We start from the raw sequence: 22,876 nt of genomic DNA on the forward strand, positions 1-22,876 counted from the left end.
AAATAAAATACACAATTTTAAAAATGTAAACAAAGTAAGCTGTCACAGAATTTGCCTGTGTCATGTAAGTTCACCTTTCACTGTCTCATGGGTTCAGAGGGCAGACACTGTAGCCCACCCTGGGAGAGAGACATGATGTGAGACTTAGGAAAAACCTTCCTTCCCTGCAGCAGCCTTCAAGGCAACCTGACAGATTCCATAAATAAATATGAATGGAAGGATGGATGAATGGATGGATGCATAAAATAAACACAATCCCTTCCACTGAGAACCCAGAACCTTTAGTGGGCTGCATGTGACTGACTGCCTAGATGCGCTTTGCTTACAAACAACCTGAAACCAGAAAAGTATTTTCTATTTTTGATGTCGTAACATGCAGAGCTAGAACAGCCATGCTTCAAGGAAACAGGAATAAATGGTTCTCCAGAGAGGAAAAGGCGGGAAGCACTTGGGGTCCTGATACTGTCCTTGCACCACAGACTAACCCCACAATAACTCAATCTGTAACGTCATATGATAAGGAGGCCTTCATGCTTAAGATACAGAATACCTGAGAGGGCCTTGGGTCATCTGGCTGATGCCTTCACTGGCCTGTGGTGCCTGGAGAATCCAGAGCATACCAACAAATATGTTTAGCAACTTTATTTACTGTTGAAATGGTACATGGCAGAGCTGCCATTTATACATCTGTAGTAATAGGAAGGTCTTGTAATAACCATCCTGCCAATAACATTATCCCTGTGGAAACAATAATATACACATTCTACATGACTCACAGGACAAAACTGCAAATCCCAGAAGACAATCAGTTCATATCTAACAACCTTTGGGAAGTACAGGATGCCTCTATCAAGACACAGCAAAATATGTAAGAAAGATTAAGAATGTCTCTCTCCTAAACACGACCAGAGTCAGAGAGGCAAGTCCTACATCAGAATGTATCTTCTATGTAAATGCTTAATGAAAGATCAGGTCCTCGAATGTGTAGAACTTCTACAGACTATTTCTTTTTAGCAGTCTTCACCGTCTTCTCTGTCCTACATTTAAAAGTCTCCAGTCTTGCTGGGCGGTGGTGGCGCACGCCTTTAATCCCAGCACTTGTGAGGCAGGGGCAGGCTGATTTCTGAGTTCGAGGCCAGCCTGGTGTTCCAGGACAGCCAGGGCTATACACAGAAACCCTGTCTCGAAAAACCAAAAAGTCTCCAGTCTCATCCCAAGCCCTGCGGCAAGCTCGTTATAGGGGCCTAGACTTCCTGTTTGACGGCACTCTCTGCGGACTCTGCCAAACCTCATGGCAGACCCAGCTTTCCTCCTTCCTGTGGACCATTTCACACAACCTCTTCTGACCCAGTCCTAGTCTGTTATGTAAGGGTCTGATGCCTAGAAATACATTCTGTCCGGGACCCCCAGCAGCTACACCTGCAGGGTCTTAGAAGTACTCCTTCCCAAACAAGCCAGATCCAGTACAAGTTTCTAAGATCCAGAACGGGAAACAGAAAACAAGGGACAAAAGATTCATTCAACATAGACAGGACCATAAACCAACACACAGAATCACAATCGCCCCAAACCCAGATGCCTAGGTACCAGCACCAAAACATAACGCAAGACATATGTCCCAGCAACCCCACTACAGTAAGCCCTGAGAGATGCAGTCTAGCTGAAGCACAAGACAAGTACATCAAAATAGCTATTAAGGGTACGTTCCCTTGCCAGATCCCTATCAATTACTCACCAGATCCCTATAATTACTGGAATGGACCCGAGCCTACTGTATGAAGTTAGATTGGAGGAGGGGATAATAAATTCCAGCTGCACGCTTGGTTTGGTTTTAACAGGCTGCCAGCCCGAACTGGCTGTTAGCATGCCAAGGATGTGGATCTCTCCATCTCCCAGAAGCTGAGATTACAGGAGTGCCCAGAAGGCTTGCATGTGAATTAACACTAAAGGTTCAAGTTTACTTAGTCCGCAGCTGAGGAGGAAATACATCTAGCACTGTGCCTGTGTGCTGTAGTTAACTCTGGATAAAGTGGATTAGCCTTCAAACTGTAAATAATTGTTAGCTAGATGCTCTTGGGCTTCTGGGTGTGGGATCTAAGTAGAGCCAACATGGCCAGGTTGGTTTCCCTTTTGGGCTGGCATACAGGAGCATGGCCAGGGCAGAAATGACTATCCTAGGTTCTCCAGGCACCAGTGCTGATTTGTCAAGCAGAATTGACTTCATTTTTCCTTCATGTATGTGTAGTATGTATCAGTGCCTTCAGAATCTAGATGAAGGCATCAGAACCCTGGAACTGGACAACATGAGCTGCCATGTGGGTGCTATTGAACCAAGGTGTTATGGAAAACAGATCAGTGCTCTTAACCACTGAGCCATCTCATCTTCCCAGCCCCCAAACTTTTAAACCTAATATTTCAATAAAGTCTTGTTCTCTTGAATAAAAAAAGGATACATTCAAAGATATGTTAGAAGATATGAATAGTCCTTTAATGAGGTCTATAAAAACCTGACCAGTGGAATAAAATGATGAGAAAGATCAAGATATTGAAGTAGGAATAGAATCACAAAAACAAAACAAAAAAATGAGGAAAAATTAGAAATGAAAACTTGAAGAAGCCAAACAAAAAAGTCAGAGGTAAGACTAATCAAAAGAATATAAGAGATGGAGGATTCAATATACAGAAATCCATCAACATAATCCACTATATAAACAAACTCAAAGAAAAAAATTACACGATCAAACCATTAGATGCTGAAAAAGCCTTTGACAAAATACAACACCCCTATGTTAAAAGTATTGGAGAGATCAGGAATTCAATTGTCCATACCTCAACATGATAAAAGCAAGATACAGCAAACCAATAACCAACATCAAAATAAATGGAGAGAAACTTGAAGGAATCTCATTAAATTCAGGGACAAGACAAGGCTGCCCATTCTCCCCCTATCTATTCAATATAGTACTTGAAGTTCTAGCCAGAGCAATTACACAACAAAAGGAGGTCAAAGGGATACAAATTGGAAAGGAGGAAGTCAAGATATCACTATTTGCAGATGATATGATAGTATACATAAGTGACCTGAAAAATTCCACCAGAGAACTCCTAAACCTGATAAACAACTTCAGCAAAGTGGTTGGATAATAAAATTAACTCAAACAAATCAGTAGCCTTCCTATACTCAAAGGATAAACAGGCTGAGTAAGAAATTAGGGAAACAACACCCTTCACAATAGTCACAAATAATATAAAATATCTTGGTGTGACTCTAACCAAGCAAGATCCAGAAAGGGAAAGATCTGTATGACAAGAACTTCAAGTCTCTGAAGAAATAAATTGAAGAAGTCCTTAGAAGATGGAAAGATCTCCCATGCTATGGATTGGCAGGATTAATATAGTAAAAATGGCCATCTTGCTGAAAGCAATCTACAGATTCAATGTAATCCCCATCAAAATTCCAACTCAAGTCTTCATAGAGTTAGAAAGCAATTCTCAAATTCATTTGGAATAACAAAAAAACCAGGATAGCAAAAACTATTCTCAACAATAAAATAATTGGGGGAATCAGCATCCCTGACCTCAAGCTGTACTACAGAGCAATTGTGATAAAAACTGCATGGTATTTGTACAGAGACAGGCAGGTAGATCAATGGAACAGAGTTGAAGACCCAGAAATGATCCCACATACCTATGGTCACTTGGTCTTTGACAAGGGAGCTAAAACAAATCCAATGGAAAAAAGACAACATTTTCAACAGATGGTGCTGGCTCAACTGGCAGTGCACATGTAGAAAAATGCATATTGATCTATTCTTATCTCCTTGTACAAATCCAAGTGGATCAAGGACCTCCATATAAAACCAGGTATGGTGAATCTAATAGAAGAGAAAGTGGGAAAGAACCTTGAACATATTGGCACAAGAGGAAATTTCCTGAACAGAACACCCATGGCTCATGCTTTAAGATCAATTGACAAATGGGACCTCAAAAATTTGCAAAGCTTCTGTAAGGCAAAGGACACTGTCAATAGGACAAAATGGCAACCCATAGATTGGGAAAAGATCTTTACCATCCCTATATCTGATAGAGGACTAATATACAAAATATACAAAAAATCAAGAAGTTAGACTCCAGAGAACCAAATAACCCTATTAAAAATGGGGTACATCACTAAACAAAGAATTCTCAATTGAGGAATCTTGAATGTCTGAGAGCACTTAAAGAAATGTTCAGGGAAATGCAAATCAAAACTACCCTGATATTCCACCTCACACCAATCAGAATGGCCAGCATAAATAACATAGGCAACAACAGATGCTGCTAAGGATGTGGAGAAAGAAGAGCACTCCTCCATTGCTGGTGGGACTGCAAGCTGGTAAAACCACTTTGGAAATCAATCTGGCTGTTCCTCAGAAAACTGAAAATAGTTTTACCTGAAGACCCAGCTATACCACTACTGGGCATATACCCAAAACATGCTCCAACATAAAACAAAGACACATGCTCCACTATGTCCATCCATCCTTATTTTAATAGCCAGAAACAACTCAGATGTCCCTCAACTGAAGAATGGATACAGAAAATGTAATGCATTTACTAAGCTATTAAAAACAATTAATTCAATCTCAGCACTTCAGAGGCAGAGGCAGACAGATTTCTGAGTTGGAGGCCATCCTGATCTACAGAGTGAGTTCCAGAACAGCCAGGGTTATACAGAGAAAAACCTGTCTTGAAAAAAAACAAACAAAACAAACAAGCAAAAATATTACTTCATGAAATTTACAGACAAATGGATGGAACTAGAAAATATGCTGAGTAAGGTAACCCAGACACAGAAGAATACACATGGTATGCATTCACTGATAAGTAGCGCAGAATACCCATGATACAACCCACAAACCATATGGAGCTTAAGAAGAAGGAAGACCAAAGTGTAGATGCTTCAATCCTATATAGAATGTGGAACAAACCAATCACAGGAGGTAGAGGGAGGGAGGAACCTGGGAGGGAGAGAGGAGGGGGAGGGAAAAAGGGGGGCAGGATCAGGTACTGGAAGGGACAGGAGAGAAGCATAGAGGTTCAGGAAATTGAATAGAAACATGTAGCAGTGGGGGATGGGGAACTAGAGGTAGCCACTAGAAAGTCCCAGACTCCAGGAGAGCAAGAGGTTCAATGGTGATAGCTTTAGCTGAAATACCCAACAAAGGGGAGATGCAGCCTACAGAGACCACCTCCAATAGACAGGCACAGCCCCTAGTTGAGGGGTAGGGCCATCCACCCACCTCAAAATTTTTATCCAGTAATGTTCCTGTCCAAAGGAAAGACAGAGACAAAAAAAAAAAAAAAAAAAAAAAAAAAAAAATGGAACGGAGACTAAAGGAAAGGCTAACCAGAGACTGCTCCACCTAGGGATTCATCCCATCTGCAGACACCAAATCCCCACACTATTGCTGATGCCAAGAAGTGCTTGCTGACAGAAGCCTTGTATGGATGTTCCCTGAGAGGTTCTACCAGCACCTGACTAATAAAGATGCAGATACTCACAGCCAACTATCAGACTAAGCCCAGGAACCCCAGTGGAAGAGCTAGGAGAAGGGCTGAAAGAGCTGAAGGGGATTACAACACCATAGGAAGAATAATATGAACTAACTGTACCGCTCAGATTTCCCATGGATAAACCAACAACAGGAGAGTATACATGGAGGGAACCAAGGCTCTAGATACATAGGTAGCAGAGGATGGCCTCATCTAACATCCATGAGAGGGAAGGCCCTTGGTCCTGTGGAGGATTGATGCCCCAGTGTAAGGGATGCTAGAGCAGTGAAGGGGGAGTAGGTGAGTAGGTGGAGGAGCAACCTCATAGAGGCCAACTAGAAGGGGGGATGAAATGAGGGGTTTGTGAAGGGGTAGCTAGGAAGGGAGATATCATTTGAAATGTAAATGAATAAAATGATTAATTTAAAAGGAGATGAAAAAAAGAATCTCAGACAGTGAAGACACAATACAAGAAATGAATACCTCATTCAGAGAAAATATTAAATCAAAAAAAAATCTCAGGAAATTTGGTACCCTATGAAAAGATAAAATCTACAAATAATATAAAGGAGAAGAAGAAATACAATTCAAAACCCAGAAAATATTTTCAAGAAAAAAAATGTCCTTAACCCTAAGAAAGAGATGCCTATCAAGGTACAAGAAGTATACATGGTAAGAACAAATAAGCTGTACTAGAAAATAAATTTCCCTTGACATATAACAATCAAAACACTAATATACAGATCAAATAATATTAAAAGCTGCAAGGGACTAAGACCAAAATGACAAATAAATGCAAGCCTATGGTAATAACATGGACTTCTGAATGTAGAACTTAACCTTAAGAGACTACAGATGCTGGCCCAGACTACTGTTCCCTACAAAGCTTTTAAATACAATAGTCTCTGCACCACAGATGAAAGCTGGGCAATAGCAGAAACAACAGAAAGCTTACAAACCCATGGAAAACGAACAACTTGCTAGTGAATGAAAAATGGGTGAAGGAAGAAGTTAAGAAATAAATGTAAACTTTCTAGAACTGAATGAAAGTAAAAATACAACATACCCAAACTTATGGGATGCATTGAAACAGTTGTAAGGAGCAAGGTCATACCACTAAGTGTCCACATTAAAAAAAAAAAAATAACTGGAGAGGCTTCATGTTATATTATAACAGCATTATCTGAGAGCTCTATAACAAAAAGAAGAAATTATACCCTAAAGGAGGAGATGGTAAGGCATATGCAAATTCAGGACTGAAATAAACAAACAAAGAAATACTGAAATGAACATTTTTTTCCTTTGAGAAAATGAGTGATTAATAAACTTTTAGCCAAATATACTAAAAGACAGCGAGACAATCCAAATTAATAAAATTAGAGATAAAGGGGGGGACATAACAACAGATAGCAAGAAAATCAAGAGAATCATAAGGACATACTTTTGAAACTTGTATTTCATCAAATTGGAAAGCCTAAAGAAAAAAAAAAAAAAAGGCTGGGCCTTTAATCCCAGCACTTGGGAGGCAGAGGCAGGTGGATTTTTGAGTTCAAGGCCAGCCTGGTCTACAGAGTGAGTTCCAGGACAGCCAGGGCTACACAGAAAAACCCTGTCTCGAAAAAACAAAAAAAGGAAAGAGAAAAAAGCATAAATTTCTTGATATATATCAAGATACACACACACACACACATATATATATATACATACACATATATATCCTACCACAGTTAAATCAAGAACAAATAAATAATATAAATAGCCCAATAATCCCCAGTAAAATACAAGCATAATTAAGTCAGCCAACCAAAACCAAGAAGCCCAAGGTCAGATGGATTCAATACAGATGTCTACTAGATTTCCAAAGAAGAATGAACTGCAATACTCTTCAAATTACTCCACAAAAGAGGGTACATTGCCTAATTGGTTTAAGAGGCCACAATTACTCTGACACCTAAACCACAAAAAGAGCAAAGAAAGAAAGATGACAAACCAATTCCCCTTATAAAAACAGCTACAAGAATTCTCAACAATATACTTGCAAACCAAACACAAGAACAGATCCAAAGGATCATCCACCATGATCTAGTAGACTCATCTCACAGATGAAGGGATGTCCAACATACATAAATTGATAAATGTAATCCACCACATAAACAGACTAAAAGGAAAAAAATCCAAATAGCATTAGATGTAGAAAAGGCCTTTGATAAAATCTAATGTCCCTTCATGATAACAGTCCTGGAGAGACGGAGAGACTAGGGATACAAGGGACATACCTCAATGTAGTAATGGCAATATACAGGAAAACTCAGCAGACATCAACCTAAATGGAGAGGAATTCAAAGCACTTCCACTAAAATCTGGAACAAGTCAAGGTTGTTCATTCTCCATATCCATTCAATATAGTATTAGCTAGATCAATAAGATAACAGAGGGAAATCAAGAAACAAGTCACAAAGGAAGAAATCAAAGTATCTTTATTTGCAGATGATATGATACTATAGATAAATTTACCCTGAAAAATTTACTAGGAATTTGTACAGCAAATGAATATTTTTATTATCAAAACATCAGAATACCAAAATAACACACGAATATCAGCTTTCACACACACACACACACACACAAGGCAAAAGGACTGAAAAAGAAGTCAGGGAAACCTCACCTTTTCTTGGAGTAACCTTAACCAAACACGTAAAAGATGGCAGCTTGTATTAATTCCCTCTCACCACTGGTATCACTCTGGCTTAGACCTGTGCAGACCCTGTGCATGCTGCCTCAGACTCTGGGTTCATGTGTATGTCAGTCATGTAGTTTCTAGAAGGCCGCGTTTCCTTGGTGTCTTCCATTGCCACTGGCTCTTAAAATCTTTTTGCTATCACTTCTACATAGTTCTCTGAGTTCTGAGGGGAGAGGTTTGATAGAAATGTCCCACTTAGGACTAAGTGTTCCAAGGTCTTTTTGCACTTTTTGCACATTGTTCAGTTGGGGTGTCTGTACTTGTTTCCATCTACTGCAGGAAGTTTCTACGATGACTGATCTATTAATACAGCAGACACTGATCTATTAATACAGCAGACACTGATCTATTAATACAGCGGAATGTCATTAGGAGTCATCTTACTGGGACGCTTCAGTAGCAAAAGAGTAGTGTCTGGTTTTCCCCTAGGCCTACCTATGCAGTCTCAGGTTCTTGTTTACCCAAACATTGTTGGGTATGGGTTCCATCTCTCAGAGTGAGCCTTAAATTTAATCAGAAAATAGTTGGTTACTCTTACAATTTTTATGCCACTATTCTATTAGCACACTTGCAGTCAGGACACTATTATAGGTCACAGGATTTGTAGCTGGGTTGGTGGTTACCTTTTTCCTCTGGTTAGGGCCAGAGTGCTTTCAAGTATTGTGAACATTATTCAATAGGGTGAAGGCTTGATGTAGGTACTAGCTGGATTTCTTATAGTCAGTGAATTATTTTGGCATTGTCTTCAGCAACAGAGCCTCACCATCAATTTGTGAAGTATAAGAGGAAGTTCTGATGTTAAAAGTCCTGCTTCCCAATTGTTTCTTGATTTGTCAGTAAAGAAGGCCAGAGGATAATTGCTGGGCAGAAGATATGGACGAGACTTCCAGGTCCAAGAAGAAAAGTAGAGACACAAGGAAGGAGAGGGTTTTTCCAGCCATGCTTTGGAGGAAGAAGAATGCAACAATCATGTGAAGTCTCTGGAGGAGCTGGAGCTTGTGGCTTCCACTCTAGTTGGGTGGCCAAGGATGTTTGGCAGGAGCTAGGTGGGACTAGTTACTAAGTTTAGGGCAGGTGGAGACACAGAGATAATAAATTGGCAAGGGCGCGCTTTTCTGGTGGGAGATATGTGCGCCCAACAACTGTGCCAAGGAAGCAAGTTATAAAGTTACAAACTGTGTGGGTGTCTTTTGTCTGTGGATTCAAGGGTCTTTGGAGGGAGCTGGTAGCATAGTTACCTCCCAGAGCAAAGGCGAATAGAAAGAGAAGCCAGGTTAGCGCTGTTGGTGGGTGTGATTTTAAAACTACATGCAACATGAAGGGCAACCAATAGATTTGGAAACAGCCTTGGGGGTTCCCATGGAGCCTATTGGCCAACAACTCGATTAGATGTAACCATTCCTAGTATAACAGTTATTCTTGGTCTGTGTCTTCCCTCTTATTTGGTGATTCCATTTAGATTTATTTCATTTATGCATATATTCTAAGAACCATCTGTTATAGTAGGTTTCATACAACCCCTCAAACGGGCCTTCGTTCAGCTGTTCCTCCTCATATCCCCCTTCCCTCCTCCTCACCCTTGATTCCTCATATCCCAACCATCCATAACTATATATTCTATTTCCTCTTCCTAAGGAGATCAATCTTCCTCCCCACTCCCTTACTCTATAATTAATCACTGAGGTTATATGGATTAAAACCTGCTTATCAATGACTTAACAGCTAACAACCACATATAAGTAAATGCATACCGTATTTGTATTTGGGGGTCTGTGTTACCTCATTCAGATTACACTTCCTAGTTCTACCGATTTACCTGCAAATTTCATAATTTTCTTTTTTAGCCTCTAAGCCATATTCCATTGTGTAACTGTAGCACATCTTCTTTATCCATTCTTCAGTTGAAGGACATCTAGGTTGTTTTGAGTTTCTGGCTACTATGAATAAAGATGAATTGAATTTTCTGGTGAACTAGGGGTGGGGAAAGGAATAAGAGAGATCAGATAGAGAAGGGAGAGATGACAGATATCTAGGTTGTTTCAAATGGCCAACTATTATAAATAGAACAGTGATGAACACAGATGAATAAGTGTCTCTGTTGTAGGATGAAGCATTCTATGGGTATATGCTCAAGAGTGGTATTCCTACCTCTTGAGATAGATCAATTTTCAGTTTCCTAAGTAACTGCCACACTGATTTTCATACTGACTGAACAAGTTTGCCCTCTTAAGACATTAAAAAAAAGTCAAAGAAGACATCAGATGTCTTGACTTGAAGAAAAGATCTTGACCATGCTTGTGGATCAGTAGGATTAATATAGTGAAAATTTCCATCTTACCAAAAGCAATCTACATCTCCCATCCAAATTCCAATACAGTTCTTTACAGAAATTAAAAGACAATTTTCAGCTTCATTTGAAAACACACACATACACAAACACACAATAGCTAAAAAGAAATGCAGAATAATGAAGAACTGCTGGAAATATCACCGATCCTGATCTCAAACTGTACTACAAAGCTATAGTATTGGCACAAAAACAGACATGTTGATCAACTGAATAGAACTGAAGATCCAGTCATAAGTTCACACACCTATGAACACCTGATTTTTGATAAGGAAGTCAGAATACATACTTGAAAAAAAGACAACATCTTCAACAAATGATGCTGGTCAAATAGATGTCTGAATACAAAGAGATCTACCACCCTATACAAAACTAAATTCCAAATGGATCAAAGCCTCAAAAGAAGGCCAGATACACTGAATCTGATAGAAGGAAAACCAAGGAATAGCTTTGAACTTGCTGCCCCAGGAAAACACTTTCTGAACGGAGCATTAAAATCAACAATAAATGGAATCTCATTAAACTGAAAAGTTTCTGTATGGCAAAGAATAACATCATTTGTAGAAAGCAACAAGCTACAGAATGGGAAAAGATATTTATCAACTACACGTCTGATAGAGTTCTAAATTTCAAATTATATAAATAGGTAAATAACAAGGAAACAAACATAAACTAGACACCAAAAAAGCAAATAGCTCAATTAAAACATGGGTACATATTTAAACAGCGAGTTCTCAAAAGATGAAACACAAACAGCTGACACTTTAAAAAATGTTCAGCATCCTTAGTCAACAGGGAAATGCAAATCAAAACTACTTTGAGATTTCATCTTAAGCCAGTCACAGTGTCCAAGATCAAATAATAGCTCATACTGGAGAAGATAAGATGTGAGGGGAACATTCACCAATTGCTGGTGGGACTACAGTCTTGAAATAAAAACAAACAAAGAAACAAAAACAGCCATAAATACATGTTACATGTATGTGGTTACACACAGATGTGTATAGTTACATACATGTTACATATGTGTGGCTACATATATGCTACATTTATTTAGTAACATAAATAGAATAAATAGAGTACTGTTGGTCATGTGAGAACTTTGGAATCCAAATAAACTGTAAAGTAGCAGTCAAATGGCCATATGCCTGCTTTTGAAATATCAAAAACTAACCTGAAATATTACATTTAAGTCACACATATAAATGAATCCTGATCCAGCTGAAGAGTTGTTGTCTTGGTCCCACAGTGCCAAGTTAACGGCCCCAATTAAGGTAAGTCTAGCTACAAAGCCTATGTTCTTATCTGTATTTTACACTCATTTGTGCTCCAACAGATCATAGTTGTGGTAGATGTTGGAGTGGGCCAACCCGAAGCCCTGGACCGGGGCCTGGGAAGTAGCTGGGTTAGGAAGTCCACTAGCTTTCCTGCACCTGCACTACCAGACTGAGCTCTCCAACATAGCTCACCCAATGCCACAGGGCCTGCTCTCCCGAGTGTGACAGCTAGTGATGGGTAAGACCAGCTCCCCAGCTCTCCAGCTCTCAAACTCTCCTACCAGCTGCAGACAGCAAGGGATGAGGGGAGGGAAGTAACTAAATTAATTTATAAAGACAGAGGCTTTGTCTTATGGTTCTAGAGGCTGAGAAATCAAAAGCCAAGGGAGCTCACCCCTGAAAAGCTTCTTCTGGAAGCATTATCCCATGAGATAGTGGGGGCAGGGAAGAGCTGAATTCAGTAACACATGCACTAAACGTCTTCAGCAATAGCTGGGTGTGACGACAGAGCCCCTTTGCCTTCACCACTTCTAAGTCCTATGGTACTCGAATGAGTACAGTTACTATTGTGTCAACCTCAGGAGACCAGTGTTTGCATGTATCTGCTGGAATAGGAGCCATCAATGTGTTGGTAGATTTAAATCAAGAGATGAGCTCTAGGTTAAAATGCCTTTAACACTGTGAAGGAATCACCTATTGGCATTTTCATATTTTTAGAGCATCTTTTCAACCACCCCTGTGGATTTGATACTGACTTTGAGACCTTCACTTGAAGCTGTACAGACAGTAGATTCTATGATATGTTGAGATGATCATAGCCTATTTTTGAATCAGTGAAACAAACATTAGGGAATTGTAGATTTCTTTGAAATATACAATAACCTTGTACAACCTAGTGAAGTGAATATGTCCAGCTACATAACCAAGTAAGGAAAGAAAGGTGTATTCTTTCAGAAAGAGTATAAAAGTGTCCCAAGACTTAATAAGAGAAGGAATGCAATAAAATAGATTAAGTGAAAAGTTACCATGTCTTAAATAATAGATTTCAGACTGTAATATTTATTACTTAATTATATTTTTTTCATAACAGTGGTAAAAAAGTAACCTCAAAATAACTGTTTATTATCAAAGGGATAAACTATCAAGCTAATCTCATTATTATAGGATTTATGGTTGCCTTTAAATGTGCAAAGAACCTAATACAAAGTAATGCATGGAAATTAAAGATATAAAACATGTTTATTTATTCGTACCCTCCACTCTGCACATTTACTTAATTTGTCCCTCAGACAGAAGTGTTATTTTTCATGGACCTCCATAATGCAACTGCTTTTCTTTCATCTGCTCATAGTTCTTATCTAACCTGCTACTATATTGTGTTTCCTATTGCCCTGGAGTTCTGGCAGAGGCTTCAAATGCCAGGAAACAATGGTTACCTTACATCTTCACATCTTGAATTCAATGCTTGAAACCTGATGCAGAAAATGCCAAGAGACTTTAAAACTGGTACTTCTGAAGCTGAGACTCACTCACTCTGGCCTTCGAGACTGGGGTCAGAGAGACATGGTCATATGGGGAATTTCCACATACACATAAGTAGCCAGAATGCATAAACAAGAGCCTTACTCTCAGAAATCTTCAATACTATCACCATATCTTTTCCACATACTATACAGTATGCACAAGCTTCCTTCACATTCAGTTATCAGAGTGGCTCTTTAATTTGCAGTGTCTTAATTGACAGCATTTTAGATTTTCTTAGTGTGTATAAAGTGATAGGTAACCTAACATTTTTGACATTTTAGGTCTTAAAAAAATCATGCAGCAATCCTGGGGTACTCTCTGTGGAGTTCTATACTCCAGTGACTTAGTATTTGCAGGTAACCAATGCATTTCTCCCTGATATGTCAAACAATCTCTAAATAACCTATAAAATATAACACAATATAAGTGTTATATAACCTATAAAGTATAACACAATGTACGTTTTTATATGGCATAATTGAGGAAATAATAAAGGGGACAGTTTTACATGTTCAGCACAATTAAAAATATTTTAAATGCAGTTTGTATCATTTACTTTTTTTATGGGATAAAACACTATGCCCAATGTGACATATAAGAGGATTTATTTATGCTTATGGTTCTAGAGAAATTAGAGTCCATTAGCACCATAGCAAGTAAGCATGGTAGGTGGAGTGCAAGGTGAACACTCACATCTTGAGCCCCAAGCATGAAGCAAAGAAAGAAAACTAGAATGGTGAGAATCTTTAAACTCTGAAAGTTAGACTGCACTGACTTCTTCCTCCAGCAAAGCCACACCTCCTAACCCTCCCCAAACAGTTCCAACAACGTGGAGACCAGGAGCTCATGCAAAATGTTCTCATTTAAATCACCACACAGTTGGTTGAATCTGTAGGAAACAAGCAGACACAGAGGGCAAACTATCTAAATCTACAGCTGTATTACAAAATAAGACTACACTGTTCTATAATTTGATCTTTCTTTCCATATAACTTTCTCCTTTCATTCTTAATCATCTTGCTTAAAAATTGACCATATCGATGGTGTATAGTTGGTCTTAAAATTTAAAGTTCACCTCTCTCAACGGCATCATTGAGTTTACAACAATATATTCATCTGTTTGCTATGGCTTTTTTAGGTATCTCTTTGGACCTCTAATAAGTCCTGAATGAGAATTGACTCAGGTCTGCAGATTTCATCATAACATTTTAATTAATGGTTTATTGAGTGACTAGAAGCCAGCAGAATGACTGGGAAAGAGTCTATGTCCAGGGAACATACTGCTACAAAACAAACTCCTTTTCAACTTTGTACCATAATGGTTGAAACCTGCCTTTTCATCTGGAACAGAGGGATAATAATGTTATTCATGAGGGTAACTTAAGAGGGATTACAGTTTTGCCAAAGGCCCAGTACTGTTCCTGGCACATGATAATCAGTAAAGTACATTGGTTCTAATTTGATTATAATAGAAAATATATTATTTTTATTGGAGTCATTGCAAAAAGTTCAGGTGTTGTAAGAATAAAAGTGGAATTATTAATATGACCTCAAGTTACTAAAAAAATTTTACTATGGAGATAGGCTACTAACATATTGTCCCTAAGTAAAATTATTACATAATAGGATCATTGAATTAATTCACTAAACCAATGCCCTAAACCATCACACTGTGCTTCATCATCTGATCCTTAGAAGGGTACTCTTAGTTCATTGGGCACTACCCTTCCTGGTTATTCATTGCTTCCAGGACTAGATAGACATTAAGTAGCCTGTGGTATCCATGCTTGGAGTTCTGAACTAAGGTAGCAAGGCTAGGTAAACAAGGTTGACTCTGGCACAAGCACAATGCTAGAAGTCTCCCACTGTGGAAATCTCCTGCAGAGCTGCCATGTATCCTGTGCTTTGAACAAAACATTAGGGAAAACTAAGTTCCCAGCCTTCTCCTTTCATTGGATGTACTTGCTCTTCATTGCTTTGAGGCCTGATTGTCTAACTTCTAAAGGTCTGAGGTTTTTTCTTTATCCTTAAAATAAGCATCACAGTTTTCATTTGAGGTAGTCACAAAGACTTAAAAAACAACAACAACAAAAAAAAAAAAAGAAAGAAAGAAAGAAAGAAAGAAAGAAAAGCAACACTGAGTTAAACAGAGGTATAGCATTACAGAATCTAGGAAAGAAAAAAAAAACATAATCTTGAACTCCTTTCTGTATTTAGCTCTTTAATACCAATGTCTAGCCATGACCTCAAATTAAATTAGTTAAACAGGCAATTTGTTTTTCCCACAAGCCCTGATAAGTCATTTAGTCATTGTTACAGACCTTAAGATCTTTTCTAATATAATGGCCTATTTGCCTAAACTAGCCATGAACAACAAACAATAATTTCCTTCTTTACTCTTCCTGAGTCCATCCATCCCCCTTGACTTTGCATAGGATCAGCAGTCAGTCACTCACTGCCCTGTCTCACAGTCCCCAAGGAAGCAACATTCCAAGCATTTTAATTTTCAAAGACAGACTGGGCTACAGTTGCCAATCATTGGTCTGTGGTCACCATGTGAATTCTGAAGGAAGATCTTACCATTAAAGATTTCAGCGGTTTATCTGGAACCATCTAATTCATGTATAGTAGAGAAATCCCAGTGTGGAAGATAGAATACCAATGCCCCCATATGCTCATATATTTCAATGCTAAGTTCATAGTTAGTGGAACTGTTTGGAAAGGATTAAAAGGTATGGCATTATTGGAGGAGATAAATTACTGGATTGGGCTTTGAGTTTCAAAAGCCTATACCATTACTAGTCTTTCTCTGTCTTTCTATCGCTATCTCTGCCTCTAAATCGCAGATAAGATGTAAGCTCTAAGCTACCTACCTACTGCCATGTTTTTCATCATGATGATCAAGGACTCACTCTCTGTAGCTATACACAAGCCCCCAGTTAAATGTCATTTTTTTATAAGTTCAGATAATTTATGGAGTTGCTTCACAGCAGTAGAAAAATAACGAAGACATCCAGGTATCCTGACGAACTCAGAATGGAGGCAAATGCTTTTGCAACCATTCTGATTGCTTGAGAGACCAACCAGGAAGTTACAAGAGAGATTTCTTGGGAATTTCTCCAGGGAGTCTGTATTTGGGAAAATTGGTACAGACTTCACAAATGGGGGCTTTTCCTTAGGGATTGTGATTCTTTTCTTGTTCTAAAACACAGCATGTGAACATTCTCTATACCATTTCTGAGGACTTAGATTATCATGCTGAAGTGCATAGGCAGCTTGCTTCTGCACTCTCCACAGAAGTCCCCGTTCCCGGTAGGCTCCCTCCTACAGCAAGCATGGCAAGGCTTGCTTCTACACTCTCCACAGAAGTCCCCTTTCCCGGTAGGCTCCCTCCCACAGCAAGCATGGCAAGGCTTGCTCCTGCACTCTCCACAGAAGTCCCCGTTCCTGGTAGGCTCCCTCCCATAGCAAGCATGGCAAGGCTTGCTCCTGCACTCTCCACAGAAGTCCCCGTTCCCAGTAGGCTCCCTCCCACAGCAAGCATGGCAAGGCTTGCTTCTACACTCTCCACAGAAGTCCCCTTCCCCCCGGTAGGCTCCCTCCCACAGCAAGCATGGCAAGGCTTGCTCCTGCGGTTTGTTTCTGTGTTTTCCCTCAGGTGCTCTGTTTTCCTCAACCCCTGCTCCCCCTTTTGTAGCAAACTCTGGGGTTCTTTCCCCCTCCCTAGGTACTCTAAGAGGACTCAAGGAGCCACGAGTGCCAGCTTGAGTAAGACAAATGACAAAAACTTCCCAGCTTTAGTGGCCCTGAGACTGGCACTCTCCCAGATAACCAGGTGCAGCTGGTGCCTGTCCTTGAAGAAAGGAGATTAGGGTCCCAATCGGAAGTCTAAGACAGTTATGGCCGGCCATAAAACTAGTTCCTGATAGCCCCACAAAACGCAGTCTTCAGGTCCGAAGAATCCCCCTCTCAGCCTCGAGATTCCTCTGTACCAAATGGTATCGTGTCTGAGTTATGACTTACCTCATCGCCTTCCCTCCCCTTCACCCTAAGCATTCGAAGAACTTCTAACTACTCTGCCAAGACACCTGAGCTCATGGTCACACTCCTGACCTACGCTGTGGGAAGGTTTGCGATCCAGGTCAAGACTTGTGATAAAGGACTCTTATGCAAAATTTCAGTGAACTTCCCAGTTCTTGAGCTCTCCTGGGTTTCCCACAGAACTGGAGCATAGCAGTGCCTGCCCATTCATAGTGGGAGCCACTTGATAGCACAGGCCAAGTCAAAAAGCAAGGGTTCACCTTTTGCTATCTTACTATAAGTGACAGCTTATAGTTACATGTTCAAGTTACTGCCAGGAGTCATTCAGGATTAAACATTGAAGCTCAGGTCCTAAAACAAATTGGGCTCTTTTTCTAAGAAACTAATCAGTTACAAGTAGATCATGACTGCTTGTAGTAGCCTAAAATTGTTTGTAGTAAATTCATAAATAAAGCTGTCTGAGCAGTGTCACACACAGCACCTGTACCTATCTCGAGCCATCTGAGCAATGTCACACACAGCACCTGTACCTATCTCGAGCCATCTGAGCAGTGTCACACACAGCACCTGTACCTATCTCGAGCCATGGATACTTGCTTATGCTGTGTGTACTTGATTTCGCATCTGGCACCCCGCTCTGGATTATAAACACCTAAAGAGCAGAAACCTGCTTTCCTGTTCAAGCACCACAACACATTAGCTTAGCATGGTGATCTGTCCTCGAGTGACAATGAGAGTAGTGGAACATGGCTCCCAGCAGCAGCTTCATCCACTGACGGGAAACGGGCTCCAAACACAGTAACCCAAGATCCATACCTAGATGTCGCACGGAGACAATAGGTGCTTGTAGAATTTCAAGATACCCACAAAAGTGAACTTCCTCTTCCACCAGGCCTTTCTGCGACCTTCTGGGCTCTCTCATGAAGATAGTTTCTGCCATCTTACTGGGGGTGCTAGGAGATGGTGGCTTTCCTCTCTTCCCTTGGTTTCCCCTTCTTTTCTTATAAAGACATAGATGTCTATCACAGTGCTATCAGACTGCACTTCATGGCTCTCTACTGATAATGCACTGGCCTTAAGAAAATTTAGTGAGAGACCCCAGAGATCCCAGCCTGTCAACTGTAAAAGAAGGAAGCATGACAATTTTTGTTCTTAAACTTTAGGAGAAGAGTGTTCTTTCTCTGAATCATGCCCAATTTATATATATTCTAAAACTTAGGTGAGGATATTTGCTAGTTGAAGCTACAATGAAAAGTACCTAAGTTGACTGGAGCAACTGCTAGAAGTAGCTCAATTACTTTCAAAAGAACAAGTGAATAAAACATTTTGTTTTTAACCACATGGTAGCATACACCATATCTTGTCTTATCCTACCCAGAAACACACTAGGCAGGAGGCACAATGACTAACTGAAGTTCTGAGATTTTACCACATCTGCATGCCAACAGGTTGCTCTGGTACATTTCCAGGCTGTTGGCAGAAGCTCCAGGATTCATTGGTCTGAGGCTCATGGCTTAACAAGAATCATGAACATCACATTCAGGTTGGTTTCCTTTACCACCAAGTCCTGTGGAGGGTGATACTAGAACACTGTGTACACAGTGCATTTGAACAACCCCGAGCTCAGAGAACCTGAAGCCTAACTCTTAGGCATTAAGCAAAGCTACCTGCTGTTTTCTCTGGAGGTATTATGCTAGATGAAAAGTGGCGCTGGCTGCTACTTCCCCAAAGATACTCTTTCTCTCTCTTCCCTGACTGTTGTTAACCTTAAAAACGGAGACCAGGAAAAATAAACAAAACAAACAATAAAACAAAAACAACTCACCAATGCCTCTGCTTGCATAATTTGCAGAAAAGCAAGCAATATTTGGAGAACCCTCTTTGATAAATGGTATTTCCTTATTTTCCCAAAGAAAATAGTTAAGGAAGGTTATATGTTTTCCAAATTTAATGAATAATTTAAGTTTTGAATAGAAGGCTCACTGAGTTCATGGTATCTTCATATGACCACACCACATCACGCGGACCCTAAACAGCAATAAAGTATCTCCCTAGACTATCCAACCCTCCATCTCTCTGCCCCAAGAACAAAGCCTTATAAAATATAAAGGGCTGGAGATTTGATAGCTAAGGGCTCCCCACTGAGTAGAGCTCAGTGTAGTCTTATAGCTCCAAAATTTGTCTAAATCATATTTGTTTAAGGATAACCTACATATTAAAAATAAAACAAAAAACTAGAAGCACCAGTCTTCCCGGTGCTGGAGCCAAGCTGTCCATCATGGTACCTCTCCTTTCTCACCTTCATTATTATGGCAGTGGCTTATCAACAGATCTCTGCTAAGAATTAGCTTGCATTCTTTCCCCATGACTCAACCTACACAACATTTGAGTGAATATTTTGAGATATTACTTCTACTGTGTTGAAATTAGGTTCAAGAACAGTCCACTGATGGGCAGCCATCGCTTCTAGCCATTCATACACATATGGCCAAATGTGAATGATATTCATTGCTGGCTGACCATGACCTCTCTCACCAAAGCTCCATCCTAGCCAAACTGTCTGTCTGTCATACATCCTAGCCAAGCTCTTGGTCATACACAGTGTTTGTCAGTCATGTTCTATCTGCTCTGAAGTGTTTCATGACACCATGTCGATTTTGAAAGCCTTTTCCCACTTCCTCCAGTTTCTCTTCCAATAAGTCTGCCAAGCTGTCAGTAACACTAGAATAACAACATGCAAAGTGACTTCATTTGACTTGAAATGTTTACTCATTTCCTTCCCTATACATTAATGTGTACATTATATACATGTATAATATAAAGTATATTACAAACTATATACATTTATAATGTAAAATATTATAAACTATATATGTATAAACTATTACAGATATCATAAATTGTACTAGCAGGAATAAATGTTGTTAAAATTTTAATCAAACAAGTTTAGCAAGCAAATGTTTCAGGTATTATCTAATGTTTATTGTCCTTTTTAAAATATAAAGGACTCATGAATTACCACTATTAATGGTATTATTGGTTTTATTTAATAAGAATAAATACAAAAAGTATATCTATAATTATCAGCCTGAGATTATATCAATCAGATGCATAAGGATTATTTATATTTTTATCAATAATTTTATCACAAGATCATTCTTAGGTTGTAGAGATTAAATTAAAATTTTAGACTTTATCTTTCTCATTTAATATATGATATATAAGTTATGATGTATAAGTTATAATACAAATAGTGAGATATAATTAAAATGGACTCTAAAGACAGATTTGTGACAGGTTAAAATACAATGTGGCTAAAGGTAGAAGTGACAAGCTATTACAAACTGGCATCAGCCAATATGTGGAGTTATTTCCTTTAGCAGCTCACTATTACACATATATAGAGAGGACAAGGACTCTCTTTTGACTGCAAGAGGAAATGTACCACTGAAGCAAAGTTCTCCCATTAACTATGTAATAACTAGTAACCATTTGACATACCAAATCAACAGACTCCAAAGAAATACCAAAGATGGTAAAAAAAGTATATGGTTCCAAATTATGTTTGTGAGATGCTCTGGAAAGCATTGAAACAGCTGATCATATGGAGGGGTAGCTGGGACCTACTCACCATGACGTTATGAAAATACTTCCCAGGTCCATGAGAATGACCTGCCACAGATTATCATCTGGCTGGGCTAAGAACAGAACATGTCACTGTATTAAGACTCAGTTTTTATTATTCTGTAATAACAACTGGCCCTCTAGGTCAGGCTTCCCCAGGGTAACTACATAGTAAAGAGAAGTCATTTTCTGTCATAAGCTGTCACTGTGGCTGCCTAGGGTTACAAGTTTTATTTCACAAGTGGAAAACTATACTTTATTCTCTCCTTTCCTCCCTTCTCATCTCCCTCCCTCTCTTTTTGACTCCTTTCAAACCCTATCCCCTCCCTCCCTATGTTTTGATGATACATGGGATCACACCTGGGGCCTCATGTACATAATCAGTCTACGATTGATCGCAAGCCCTACAGCATAGTCTCAAATAAAACAAATCCTAAATACCCACTTCCTTGTAAAAGCTATGCGATTAAGATGATTGAACATGAAGGTAAGTTCCAATTTAAGTTCCCGTTGTCAACTGAAGACATGCACAGAGGAGGAGATCAGCTTATGGGTGGTTATTTCCACTAACAAATCTCCCTGAAGACTCCTTTGCCTAGCTGACCAAACATCACATGATAAATTCTGCATGGGTCACTTACAACAAAACACAGGAAAGTGAAGGGACAAATGGAGAGTTATCTAATAAGAGCTATGGACAGGAAAGGGAGTTGGATAGTGTTACAACATTCTCACATGTAATATTTGTATTTCACTTATATAACTCTTCATAGTTTTCTTTCTTTACAGTACAAATGCCTTATTTGTTGTAGCTCATAGTACATATTAAATATTTGCAGATTAATTTAATTAGCCAATCACTGATTTGCACATGTACTTTTCCAGTTCATATAATACCTAGCATGGGTGTTAGTGTCTTGCTTCTGTAATTTTGATAATACAAGGATCCAGGCTGACGTCTGTTTCCATCGGATGATCATTGACAATAACAAGTCATGACAGATAATAAGTAGTAAAGAAGGGCCAGGCAGTGCACACCAACAGGCAGTGCACACCAACGGGCAGTGCACACCAACGGGCAGTGCACACCAACGGGCAGTGCACACCAACGGGCAGTGCACACCAACGGGCAGTGCACACCAACGGGCAGTACACACCAACGGGCAGTGAACACCAACAGGCAGTGCACACCAACAGGCAGTGCACACCAACGGGCAGTGCACACCAACAGGCAGTGCACACCAACAGGCAGTGCACACCAACAGGCTGTGCACATCAGACTATCAGCTCTGCCGCTGCCTTCACTCTCTTTGAGCATCTTGCCCATCTAGAGTCACATGCCAAACGCTGGTTTTTATTCTATAAATATTCTATAAAGAATATAGTGTCTTCATTTGCATGTACATGTATGTGACTATATAATATTAATATACTATATATTAATATAGTATAAATGAATATGAATATGTAAATAGACACAAATATGTACATAATATATATTAATATATTATAAATAAACATACATAAATGTGTAAATGAATATAAATGTATATTACATATTCATTTATAATATACAAAACCAAAGTCCTCCCTCACCCTTGGGAAAGCCTGAGGTGAGTAAAAGAAGAAACACTAGGAGAAGAACAAGGTTGTCCATGACACGACATCTCTGGGATTTTAATTCCGTTCAGTAACAGGAGGCAGGCACAGCAAGGTCTTATCCAAGAGTCTAGCCAGCTCCATCCTATTATTTATTTGGAACCATTTGCATTAGAATCATTGTATATC

The 22,876-nt window shown here is 39.4% G+C and overlaps 2 protein-coding genes across 9 annotated transcripts in view; one reads left to right on the forward strand and one right to left on the reverse strand.

Moving 5' to 3' along the window:
• Hddc2 (HD domain containing 2) overlaps window positions 1–22,876 on the forward strand; it is a 128,446-nt gene that overhangs the window by 82,501 nt on the left and 23,069 nt on the right. The gene's annotated exons all lie outside the window — the stretch shown is intronic.
• Tpd52l1 (TPD52 like 1) overlaps window positions 1–22,876 on the reverse strand; it is a 107,622-nt gene that overhangs the window by 41,020 nt on the left and 43,726 nt on the right. The window lies entirely within an intron of this gene.

This window comes from Mastomys coucha, unplaced genomic scaffold, assembly GCF_008632895.1.
Source record: "Mastomys coucha isolate ucsf_1 unplaced genomic scaffold, UCSF_Mcou_1 pScaffold2, whole genome shotgun sequence".
NCBI lineage: Eukaryota > Metazoa > Chordata > Mammalia > Rodentia > Muridae > Mastomys > Mastomys coucha.